The 12,794-nt window shown below is 54.3% G+C and overlaps 1 long non-coding RNA gene across 1 annotated transcript in view; it reads right to left on the bottom strand.

Moving 5' to 3' along the window:
- LOC121166070 overlaps positions 1–5,733 on the bottom strand; it is a 130,529-nt gene extending 124,796 nt beyond the window's left edge. The window contains exon 1 of the long non-coding RNA XR_005885338.1: positions 4,919–5,733. This is a non-coding gene — a long non-coding RNA (uncharacterized LOC121166070). The remainder of the gene's footprint in view (positions 1–4,918) is intronic.
- Between the last annotated feature and the right edge of the window lie 7,061 nt (positions 5,734–12,794).

Here is a 12,794-nt window from a genome sequence, read left to right as displayed (position 1 = left end):
GGAGGTCACCTGGCCAAATGACAAAACTAGATCACGGGGAGGCCAGGTGCAGGATGCAGGAGCCGTCCATCCAACAAGGGCCCCTCCCCATGAGCCATGCCCGAGAGCTCCCTAGAGGAAGAGCTCCACACAATAGCATTGGTTCCTCCTACGTGCGGGGAGCTCTGGCCTGAAAATGGTCACCAGCACGACAAGGAAACCAACCAGGAGACCGATGGATCTCCACCGCCAACAGGAACAGCAATGACAGGGACAGCATGCCAGGCCACGGGCCTGAAAGAGTGGGACAGGACCGGGAGGCAGCTGCTGCCGGAGGAAGCTCAGAGCTTTGGAGATGTGAGACCTGGAGACAACAGGTGTCTGCTCACTCCACTGCTTTAGGGACGACTCCACTTAACATACACACAAAGAAACTTTAAAAAGTTCATGAAAATCAAATTATCTGTTTACTTTGGTTCAATAAAATTTTGTTATTCATGCAGGTTTTTTTTTTCATGATATGTACTTTCCATGAACTTTTTTGTTACTATTGAAAAGTAGTGAGAGGGAGAGAGGGGAAGACACAGCTTCCTCTGCTGGTTCACCCTGAAATGCCTGATGTGGCCAAGAGTGAGCTAGGAACCCAGGCCAGACATCCTGTTTACTGAGGAGACACCTGCTGCCCCCTGGGAGTGCAGCGGCAGGGAGCTGGAGTGAGTGCCAGGGCAGGACTCCGACCCAGTGTGTATCCTAAGCCAAACCTTCTCCTCGGGAACTCTCCCTGTGTGTGTGTATGCGCACGTGTAACCGCCAGCACAGCCAGAAGGCCACACAGCTGGACTGACGTGCCTCTGGCTCTGCAGGCCAGTCCCATCAGAGCTGCACTGGCCTGCCGCACCTGCTATATGTCACTCAACGTCACGCTGGTGCCACATGTCGGCTTTGCTGCTCACGTCATCTCTGCTGTAGCGGGGGGTTGACGCGATCCCTGTAGCCACCTGCCATTTGGTGATCAGGGTACCATGAACAGAGCTGCTAGGGTCTTTATGTGGCTACAAGCTTTCCTGCTAGACAAACACAGGAGTGGGATTTCTGGACCCTGAGTTAGGGCTATTCCTAACTTGATCGGAAGTTGCCAAATACTTTTGCAAACATTATTTTGAAGAGCTGGGTTTCTCAATGACAAGGATTTGCCAGTTTGGGGGTGACACCAAGATGTCCAGCAACACAACAATCTGGAGAAAGGTCATGGACATGTGCTGGCAGGGGGAGTGAATGGAGAGGCCCTAGGGACGCATGTGGCGTGGGCCCCTCGACCCACCCTCAGCACCCACAGGCTTGTGCGAAGGCTGCAAAGGCTCAAAGTTTTGTCACCGTCTTGGTGATTTCCATATCACTGCACTTTCTGCACTTTGTAAGTTAAATGGGGAAACACCACTCTCCAAGAAGAAATCTCCCCTCAAGCCAAGCCCAAGCCTGCCACGACATCACAGCACTGGGCCTTGTCTCTCAGTACTTTTGTCTTTTCCACGAGACATGAAAATACACACATACAAGCACTGATGTTCTCTCCAGAGACTTCTGTTCTCGGCACATACTTGCTGTGAGTACCTTCAAGAAGGCACAGAAATCCATGTGCTCTGAGCACCCAGCACGCTCCAGGCCTGAGCTGTCCCTCCCTTACAACTGTAACCACATTAAAATCCCTGCAACAACCCAAGACACACCAGCACATCCCTGTCAGAACACAGTCACATAAACTCGGCACAGACTGGGAGACACGCTGACCACTGAACACAAACCCAGCAACAGGCGAGGCTGACATTCAAAGCCCAGCAGGCTGAGCCTGCAGTGAGAGCGACAGATCTCTAAGCTTAGCAAGGGCTGAGAAGGGAGCAAATGAAAGCAGGAATGGTGGAGGGATTTCCAACATGCTTTCTGTTCAGCAGAAGGCCAAAACACCTGTTCCAAGTCTTCCAGAAATATTGCCTTTCTCCTCCTTCCTAAACACCCTTGAAACACCATGCTTTGCATGGATGTGAGGCTCATGACTGAGAAACAGGATACCTGTTCTTCGGAGCTGGGGTGGTCACTCTCCAAGTGACGTGTTTACACTTGGCTCACAGACCAAACGATGAGACACGCAGAGCCCCCACAGGCCCAGCTCTGCCAGAGGCTAAGCAGAAGCAGCCAGAGACACAGAGCGAGGAACAGAGGCTGCCGTGGTCCCTATCCCCTGCGGCAGAAAGCTCTCTGAACGCTGCGCCCTGCCTCTGCTCGCAGGTCCGTTTTTAGCCCAGTACTGCATCATTGGGGGTGAGTCAGCAAGCGTGTGACCTGACTCGAGTCACAGTGCCCGAAGAGGAACGTCGCAGCTAATTCCATCGGAGCAGAGATCTGAGAGCGAGAGGACAGGCCGGGGGCACCGACCTGCAAGCGCACCTCTCTCGTGGCCTCCTGAAGCCCTCCCAAACACCGCAGCCAACTGTGAGCCTCCCCGTCCCGAGGCTCCGCGGAGAGCAAAGGAGGCAGCGCCATCGCGAGGACATCACTGGATCTTACAAAGACATGCCCCATAACTCGGTCCGTAGAACACTTGATTGAAACTAAAGTTCCAGGCCAGCATTCGGGAGAAGCAGGTAAAACCAACCCCCTGCAACACTAGCCTCACATTTGGGTGCTGCTGGTTCAAGTCCCAGCTGCTCCAATTCCAAGCCAGCTGCCTGTGAATGGCGTGGGAAAAGCAGCAGCAGATGGCCCAGGTACGGGGGTCGCTGCCACCCATGTGGGAGACCCGGATGAAGTTGCTGGCTCCCAGCTATGGCCTGTTCCAGCCCTGGCTGCCTTAGCCACCGGGAGAGTGAATCGGCGGATAGAAGTTCAAGTTCTCTCTCGTGCCTTCTGACTTTCAAATAAATGAATAAACACACACACAAGACCCCCCAAATCATGAAAATTACAGGACCTTTTCAAGTGATTTTTAGATCATCCCAAAAGTGCTTAGACACTGAAATTCACCAAAATCCATCAGGGGAATCTATTTCAAACACTTTTCACAGTGTATTAAAGTATCACTGAGCAAAGTCCATGCTAGAAAACTGTTTACAGAACTAGTCACACAGAAGCGAAGAAGCTACCCTAGAGACCCAGCCAGAGGCAAAGACGGACCCATGGTGTTGGTCGCACACAGGGGCACACCTTGCAGCAAGGAAAGCAAGGGCTCACGACGGTGGTGCACACACAGTGGAGTACCACGCAACAAGGAAAATGAAGATCATACTGAGAAATCCCACACACATAGCCCTGCTTGCGTCAGATGCAACAAGGCTTATACTGTCCAGGACAAACAGGCAAGCCAATCCACACTGCTGGAGGCCAGGGTGGCGATGGCCAGGGCATGGGAGGCAGGTGGTATAGGGAGAGGGACCAGGAGGGGCATGGCTGGGAAGGGGGACTAGGCCACTGATGGTGCTGTGGGCCATGAGCCCAGTGCAGCTTCCATGGGTGGGCTTCAGGGACAAAAATCCACAGAGCAGCACCTGTGTGTGTGCTACACCTGGGTAAAAACAGGTTTAAAAGATGAAAGGGAAAAAAAGGTCAAATAACCAACATTCGCTGGACTATGCCACTTTCAGAGCTGTACTGCTTCCCACACGTGTGTGTGCCACTGCCTCAGGCCGACCCACACCCACGTGGCCTCTGGTCACACTCGGCTCCCTTGGTCCTTGACAAGGCACACCCCGGGCCCAGCAACAGACGCCAATGCCTGGCAGGTGCACTTGGTGCCCACAGCAAGCCTGAAAGTGGCCCCAGATGCAGCCCACAGCCGACGCTCCCTGCCGGGTGCCCTGCATACACCTGTGCACGGAGACACAGCAGCAAGTTCCCACCAGCCACTCTGACGCCTGCAGTGTTTTCTAAACCTCCACCAACACTTGGAGAGGAGAATGAGAGGGCTCGTTACGGACCACACCCCAAGGGTCTGCTGAGTTCCACGCCACGTGGGCCCCCACACAAACTCCACGCTGCTACAGGCTTGAAGACACAGATTCCATCTAAGCACCTCCAAGATCACCAGTGACCTGATGACCACTTCCATCGTGGAAAGTCTGCTTCGTAAGTGCAGGAGACACCACCACCCACCGGCGATGGGGGAGCGAACAATAGGCAGAGAAAACAAAACTTCCACTTGCACGAGGGTGGAGGGGGGCAGCGTACATTAATCAATATCCAAGCAATGGAAACTCCCTGGCACCTTCCATCCTTCCTCTGTAGGTGGCGTTTGTGTGGGAGCTCGGAGATGTGGGTGAGCAGCCTGGTTGATGGCGACGTGTCCTCACACTAGGTGTGGTCAGTGCAGCTCCTATCAACCCCGGAGGACAAAGCACACAGTGGCACACACGACCTGGAATTTTCTCCAATAGCCGGCCTGGGAAATGGGCAGCATGGCACTGCAACCATGAGAGAAACAAGCCCACAAAGGGAACGGTGCCTTCCTCACATTAGCAGTGACGACCGTAAGTCCGTCCAGGGAGGCAAGGGCAGCACCCGCACAAGGGCAGCGCAGTGCGTGTCACCACCATGTCCCCTGCTCCTCCTTTCCCTTCGCTGTAACTGGGCAAACACTAGGACAGAAGCTGTCCAGCTCCCAGTTCCACAGCACTGTGCCAGCCACAGCTCAGCGACGGGCCAAGTCTTTCTGTGGCATTATGGCAGATGGCAGCTTGCAGGAAAACACAGCCAACACACCTGCTCACGGCTCTCTTCCTCCCTTCAAGCCACTAAGGACCCCACCCACTGCCCATCACCTTCACACACACACAAGAGCACGCATGGGGAGCAAGTTCCCCGCAGGGACAGCTGGAAAGTTCACTCAAGCCATGACATCCATGCCAAGTCAGAAAACTGCAAAAACAAAAAAAGAAACAGAGTCACTCACACGACTGACAATGGCCATTCTCTCTGTCCTGCCGAGTGTGCCTGACTCGACGCCGACCCGTCCCAGATCCCAGCCGCGTCTGCACGTTCCACTCCAGCTCCGCGGACGCCGTGATGGCCGCCAGCAGCTCCACTCCACCACCTCCCAAGGCCAGGGCCGGTAGGCCAACAGCTCTTCCTTCCAAGGAACTCCCAAGCTTGCCTCAGTCAAACCAGTAACACTTTGGAATAATGGCCGAGGCCAGAGACGAGCAGCTTTCTTGGCTGCTTGTGCCTGGGTGCTGAGCCCACACTAGTACTCAGGTATGGGATCCCAGGCTCCCCTGGGAGAGGCGCCACCTCGGGCAGCCCAGGTACGCCCTGAGTACAAAGCAGGGACCAGAAGCCTGTAGAAAAAGGGTGCCCAGCGGAAATCCTGGGTATTAGGACCAGAAAGGAGGGGAGGCTGCTAGGCAAAGTCATCAAGCCTGCACCACCACCGGGCAGCCAAGGCGTTGGAGGTGAATCTGACAGCAACCACCTCCAGGTCACACACTGGCACACACAGGGTAAGGGCGAGTCAGACACGCACCACACTGCCCACCTCCTGCTGGCGCCGCCCCGCCTCCCTCCAAGACACCAGCCTGAACCCTTCAAGGGTCAGGGCAAGGGGTCACGAGACAGCCACGCTGCTCCCACCCTGAGCACGGGCCGCCCCCTCTGGCTTCTACCGTCTCCACCCCTTCTGCCTTCTCCAGAGACCAGACCCTGCGGGGTCATGCCTATTCATCGCTCAAGTGTAAGCCCTCGGCCCCACCCCCTTCTCGTTCCATAGGCGGCCTGATAGAAAACCCGCGTGTCTCATTCCACAGCCAGTCTGACAGGAAACCCGTGTGTCTCCTGCCTCGACATATCGTCCATTCAGTAAAGACAAGAACGGTGGCCTCTGCCTTCCTTTTTCTTTTTCTTGGAGGAAAGCTCCAGGGCGAAGTGTCAGATGTTCAGAAGCTATCTGTAGTTTGGATGAAATCATAAAAGCCCAAAGAGCAGGGCTTTGGACGCAGATATGAGAACACCCGAGACCCACTACCCTGGGAACCCATGGCATTGACCAACACAGGGTGATCTCTGGTGACAGTCCCTGGCTGCCCTCTGAACCATTTGCTTCAGATTCCAGCAGCTGGCATCATGTGTTCCTGGCAGACACCTGGGCCAGCGTCCTGACCCTCAGGACTTCAACAAAATGGCTTCACAATGGTCCTCTACAGGCCAGCAGGGTCTTTCACACGAGGGTCTTTTCACAAGTGCCCCTACTTCCTGAGCCTTTCCCAGGAGCCAGATGTGCATGTCATCAGCTCCAGCCCCCACTGTCAGCCTGTCCGGTCTATTCCTGTGTGGAAACATGACTCACAAGATGCACCACAACAAACCCAGCTGTGTGCAGGAGATAATTATTTCACAGTAATTAAAATGAGCTACAGGCAGAGGGAGGCAGCAGCAAAGCATGACTCTGCACTTTCTCTGTTATCTGTCCGGGACCACTTGCTCTCAGAAGAAAGCGCCTGCCAGGAGCGGGACTCCCCGGCCCTGGCCACCCCGCATAGCCCTCCCGGGAGGCCTGTTAAGGGAGAATGCTAGGGCCCCGGACCAGAAAGCTCCGACGTTCCCTCCTGCACTGCAGTGGTGGCTGACTTCCCCCACACATGTCCCAGCCCGTCAGGACTAGCCAGGAATGAAGAACGGTGGGGAGAGCTGAGCTGAGCTCAGAGCAGCAGCTCCTCTTCCCGGGGCCCCCTCTCACATGCTGTGACCATCCCCCCGGGACTGTCATCTCGACCCTCTCCCCATCTTGCGGGGCCAGTGTACTTCTGGAAGAAGCAACTTTGGGTGAAAAATAGAGGGTGAGGGTAAAGAAGGTGGGGCAGGGAAGATGCCATGCCTACAGGTGCTTTCAACAAAGATCTAATCCACACCCAGCAGGTGTACCACCTGGGCACCAGAGGCCAATGGACTGGGCTGCTCTCTTGAGCAACAGGAATCACTTCTATGTGTGTGTTGGGGGAGAGAGTACCTCTCCCAGCCAGGAACCATCCTCAGATGAGCTGGGGAGGGAGAGGGGTAACACTGGCAGCCGCACCCACACTAGCGGGGAGAGCAAAGGGGTCAAGGTGAGGCAGCAGCACCTGCTACACCCTCGGCGACAGGAGTCCCTTGACCGAGGGCATCCGGCCTGCAAGGGCCACCGGTCAGGTCCAGAGCCTGGGGTCCACAGCCCTAGAATGCCAGGGCTTGACTTCCAGGATGATGGAATCCCCCAGAAGTGACAGCGACAAGGAGCAAAGTCGAGCTGGTCCTTCTTGGAGCAGGTGCCCCTGCTAGGTTCAGAAGGCCCCCTCCAACGTCCCCCAGGCAAGGACAGAGCGCTTCCAGGAAGCCTTTCCTGATTCTTTCCAGGTTCCCTGGGGCACTGCACCCAATGAGTGTTCCAAAAGCCAACAAGCTGAGCACGGCTGTTGGGGCTGAGTACAGAAGCGCCTCGCCTGGTTCTTAGCTCCTACCAGGTGCCCCACAGCGAAAAGCTGCCTCCCATTAAAAATGTCATGATTAATTCCCTTTCCCCAAGTTACTCAGCGGACTTCAGGATAGAGCGCTGAGGAAGACAAGAAACTGGCAAAGGCTGCACAGCTGTCAGTGCGGCATGGGGAGGGCAGAGCCAAGCCTGCACCTGGGGCAACCCCAACGGCCTCCTCAGGGCGGCAACAGTACCACTGGCTGGCGTCTGACAGTGATGTCCCAGTGCGTGCCCAGTTCTGCAGGGGAAGGCATCTGTCCAGGCTGCAGTTGCAGGGAACGAAGTGAGTTCTCCCCCTCCACACAAGCTAGCGTGCTCTCCTGCCTCCGCCACCCACACACTCTGTGCAATGATGCCACAGCGCCACCTGCCACGTTGGGATGCAGACAGGTGTAACGTCCACTGGGCCTGGGGCAGCCACAGGCTTGCTTAGCCTTGCACAAGAAGGCCCTGTGGCTCCAAGGAAGGAAGCTCAGGAGGGGGTGATGTGGGCGGGTAGACATCCTTTAAGATGACACCAAGCTGGACCCCAAGCAGGGTTCTTGCTCAGTAGGAAAAGGAGTCATCCCAGCCGACTCCAAGGTGTCCCCCAAACCCCCGGGCCACTCCGTGTTGCTTCCCTGCCCTGAGCCCAGGCCTGCACCTCTCCCACTCTCATTACCCAGCCTACAGCTCAAGGGCTGGGGGGAGACAACGCAACAGCACCCCACACCCAGCCCTGCTCCGCCAGCCCCAGGCCGCACCTGCCTCTCTGAACACTCTGGCATGGGCCACACAAAGTCCCCAGCAGAGCCCATGAGGAGGGCTGAGCACGTGACACAGACCACGGAGCGGGCTGAGCATGTGACACAGACCAGCCCAGTGAGAGGGCTGACCACGTGTGCTGAGCATCTAACACAGGAGAGGGCTGAGCGCGTGACACTCACCACTCCAGAGTCTCAGCAGCAGCCCGCAGCAGTATCGAGGTCGCTGTGGGGTCACCTGGCTCCCGGCAACCCCCTTTCCCTGCCCTAGCACCCAAATGGGAGGCCAGCATGGAGCTCTGAGCTGCTGGCTTCCGCCTAGCAGCTGGTGATCGCAACCATTTGGGGAGTGAAGCAGCAACTTGGTTACTCTCTCTCTTTCCCTGTGCTCCTGTCACCCTACCTTTCAAATATAAGTAATTATTTTTTTAATTTATTTTCCTTATTTTAAAAAAAAATTACCTGTTTTCATTTGAAAGGCGCAGTGACAAAGAGAAGGAGAGAGAGAGAAATATATTCACTGGTTTGCAATCCAAACAACTTCAATTAAGCCAGTCCAAAGCCAAGACCACCCTCCACCTGGGCGCAGGGACCCTAGCACTGGGGCCATCCCCCACCGCTTTCCCGGGCCACCAGCCAGGACGCCAAGCAGTGCCTCTATGGGATGCCAGTAAAGCAGAGGCTGCTGTACCCAGTTCACCACAGGACCAGCCCCATTGCCAGCATGTTGCTATCCTTGCGTTTTCTGGCCTGGTTATTGTCTTCTCCAACTAGAAAGTAAATCCTCTTGGCACAGAGTCCTTCTTTCACTCATGTCATATCCACAGTCATACCAACATTGCCCAACACATAGGCGATGTCCTGCCAGTGCTGTGGGTGAATGAAAAACTCACGGACGGGAAGAGGGGCGCTCTCACTCATGAAGCAGCAGGACCCCAAGGGAGGGGAACAGACGGTCTCACAGCAGTGACTTTCAACAGAAACCAAGGGCTGTGGGCAGGTGAACCCCAGAGCACCCCACCCCAACCCTACACAGTGCCTGGGAAACAACCAGGAACCAAGATGGAAGATTTGCAAGGTTTCAAACACACAAGCCCAGGAACACAGGCAAAGCCACAGTGCGAGGCTCCCAGTCGGTTCACGGGAAAACACACACCATCACGAGCTACACGAAACCCAACTGCCAGCTCACCCCGGCACTCAGAATTAACGATCACTGACAAGCGACATGGCACAGGAAGTCAGCGGCCTCTTGTGCAGAGGCACGCGGCAGCGGCACAGAGCTAAATCAAGCCACAGCACCGTGAAATGGCACAGGAGAAGCGAAGAGGATAATTTCTCGAACAGTAACTCTGATTGCGAGAATGGATGGGGAGCAATGAATTTCCTTGTCCCCACACTCTAATATTGGTCACCAGCTATTACTCCCATCCATCATGTCCCACATCATGCAGGGCGGCTTAAAATTGGTTGGGGATGGGCCTGGTGCAGTAGCCTAGTGGCTAAAGTCCTCATCTTGCATGCACCAGAATCTCATAGGGGTACCAGCTCTAATTCCAGCAACCCTGCTTCCCATTCACCTCCCTGCTTATGACTGGGAAAGCAGTAGAGGATGGCCCAAGCTCTTGGGACTCTGTACTCATGTGGGAGACCTGGACGAGGCTCCTGGCTCCTGGCTCCTGGCTCCTGGCTTCGGATTGGCTCAGCTCTGGCCATTGCGGCCACTTGGGGAGTGAACCAGCGGATGGAAAAGACCAGCCCTGAGAAGCTGTTGCCTGCAAGAGGCCGTTCTTAGAAGGCGGCCGAGATTCCATTCAGGAACTATCCCGGAGCAGCAGAGCTTGCAGGGGCAGGGGGCGAGCAGGGTAGTGGGCAGGACAGGAAGTGGGCTAAGGGCAAACAGTTGCATTTGGCGATGTGGTTACAAAGCTGAAAACTCCCAGGCTGCACTGTTACACCCACGGGCCAACAAAGCCGCTGGGAGAAACAAAGCCACTGAATCCCAAATATGCTTCCAACAGGCCTGACTGCACTTGTTACCTCTGGCATGAAGTGGACCAGAACTCGTGTTCTGGGTTATCCCACCTCTCATGCCTGCCCCACATCTTACGTCCTGGCTTCCATCTGGGAACTCTGACTTTTCCTTACCTCAGACCTGGCCAACTGGCAAGTTCTGCATATTTATGACCCATAAACAGCCCCTTTCCCTTCGCCAAGATAATATCGTTCCAAATTAAGGCAGAAATCTCGGGAGTGCAGACCTTTAACGTCTATACAAGCTCACTTTTCAGGTAGTGAAGACTGGTTACTGCTCTCAAAACACAATCAAATTCTGTCCTGGTCCCCCAGCCAGCAGCAAGAATTGTGAGATCTGACTTCATGGTCTCACATCTCCCTGAACTGTCCCTGCTATACCATTTACTGCTCCATGATTTAATGCGGAACTTGAGAAAGTTACTTGAATTTAACATCGTATAAATGTCCCTTGCTATGAAATAGCTGCACTGACACCCAACAGACCTTGTGTTAAGCTTATGAAATTTCACTGACACCAAGGCTATAAAACTTTTAAAGATAAAAATTATAAGCATAATAAAATGCAAGTTCTTCCCATCCCAAACCATATTCCTCAGAACATCCCTCCCCCAAGATCATGTCTGAGGATAAAAACAAGGTCTCCGAAAAGATGCTGGAAAATGACATTAATTCTGCTTTGCTCTTGGCAATTGCGCATGTCAAAAAAATAAATAAATAAAAACTTCAGGAGGCTGTAAAAGTCCCAGTGAGGAGAGCTGGCGGGTGGGCTCCAACAGGCCACAGCTGGGCTCTTAGTCAGCAGTTGGCATCTGTGGCTCTCGAGGGCTAGGGGGACAGTGCCCAGGTGTTTGGGCCCCTACAACCTACATAGGAGACCAAGATGGAGTGCCAGGTCCTGAATTCAGCCTGGCCCAGCACTGGCCATTATGACCAACAGGTGGAAGATCTGTTTCCCCCACGCTCCACATCTACCCCATCTCCCTTGTCATTCTGCCCCTCAAAAAAGACTTTTTTTTTTTTTAGTTTTAACTGGTTATAAATCTTAGAGGGTCTGGGCTTTGCTATTTGCTGTACATGTACAATAAATAGGAGGCATTTATTTAAAATGATTAATGTTGGCTGTGAAGCTGGGATGTGAATTGAAAGTTAGGAGTTAAACAATGAATATCAGAAGGAAAAATGAATAAATTTAACAGATTGCCATGCACAGTGAACTCTCAAGATCTCACTAAAGTGCCAAAAAGGAAAAAAGCAGAGTGCTATGGGTGACAGGCAACTCCTGGATTCTCAACTGTTGCTGCTTACACACACACACACACACACAGCCTCGCACAGGAAACCAAGGGGCATGGTCTCGCAATCACCCATCCCCGTGTCTCCCAGCCCCACAACTCATACCCCGAGAGCAGCCACTGCAAGACCTGATGTTGGGACTTGGTGAAACATTTCTGGCTCCGCATGGCTGTTCATGGGAAATGTATGATCAACCCACTAACAGCCAAAGAACAATACGCCAGCTCCCCGCAGCAGCAGGCAATTCTCCATTTTCTCTGCAAATTAAGGCAGTCGCATCTCTGCAGTTGAATACGATCCGGGATTCTGCGTCGCACAGCAGTGTAATTGGTGCCAGCACTTTGGCCACACTGTGCTCTGAGAAGCGGGTCGTCTGTCTTGTCTGTGTGCCTGGGTAACCCATTTAAAAGCAGAGAGGTTGTGTGAGAGAAATGTGAGAAGAAGCAGAACTTACAGCCGTGATCAGGCTGCCTTACTGACTGCACACCTGCCAAACGGAGTCTGCGAAACACAATTGCGGCCTCATTGACGAAAGGATTATAGTTAGCTCCTCCCAGGATCCCACCTGCCACCATCATGGCAGGAGAAGTACAGGGCCTGAACCTGTGCCAGCCCACTCCCTTCCTCACAGGACCGAGGGGAGCCGCAGCAGGAGGCTGGCAGCACGGCACATCCACAGACAAAGGAGCTTTTGTGCATGTGTCGGGGATTTAAGAGAGGCACGAGCCATGTACACTTTGTTCCATAGTGCACGTCTTCCGCTAACCCTTTAAACACCACGCGCGTTGCTAAGGAAACCATGAGGGCAGCAGGAGTGCACCCAGTGGCCAGGACGCACACAGCCCACCTTGGCACGCCTGGCTTCCACGCCACTCCAGCTCCTGATGACCAAACGGTTGGGATCTTCAGCTTCCTACCAGCCTCACAGGAATCCTGGACTGATGACCACTCCAGCTTGGGCCCCTGCCTACTCACAGACACTGAGCACATCTGGAGAGTGAACCAGCGATGGAGCCCTGAATTAAAGCCACTCCGTCTCTGGCCCCCTCCTGCTCCGGGACACTACTGCGAGTGTCCTCACTTGGTCTCTCTCCCTTCGCCCACTCCCCATAGATTTGCCTCTTTCTGCTTATCTAATAATCACTATGTGGCGATAATTTTTAAAGCTCCTAAAATACTCTGTCTGTCCCCTTGGCCTAGTGACTGCTCAGTAACCCAGGAGCTTCCACCGATGGCAGGTGGTAGGTGGCATT

This window comes from Ochotona curzoniae, unplaced genomic scaffold (genome assembly GCF_017591425.1).
Source record: "Ochotona curzoniae isolate NIBS_2020 unplaced genomic scaffold, NIBS_Ocur_1.0 contig_908, whole genome shotgun sequence".
Classification (NCBI taxonomy): domain Eukaryota; kingdom Metazoa; phylum Chordata; class Mammalia; order Lagomorpha; family Ochotonidae; genus Ochotona; species Ochotona curzoniae.
Note: the sequence above shows the minus strand (reverse complement) of the source record. Positions and strands in the feature narration are given on the sequence as shown.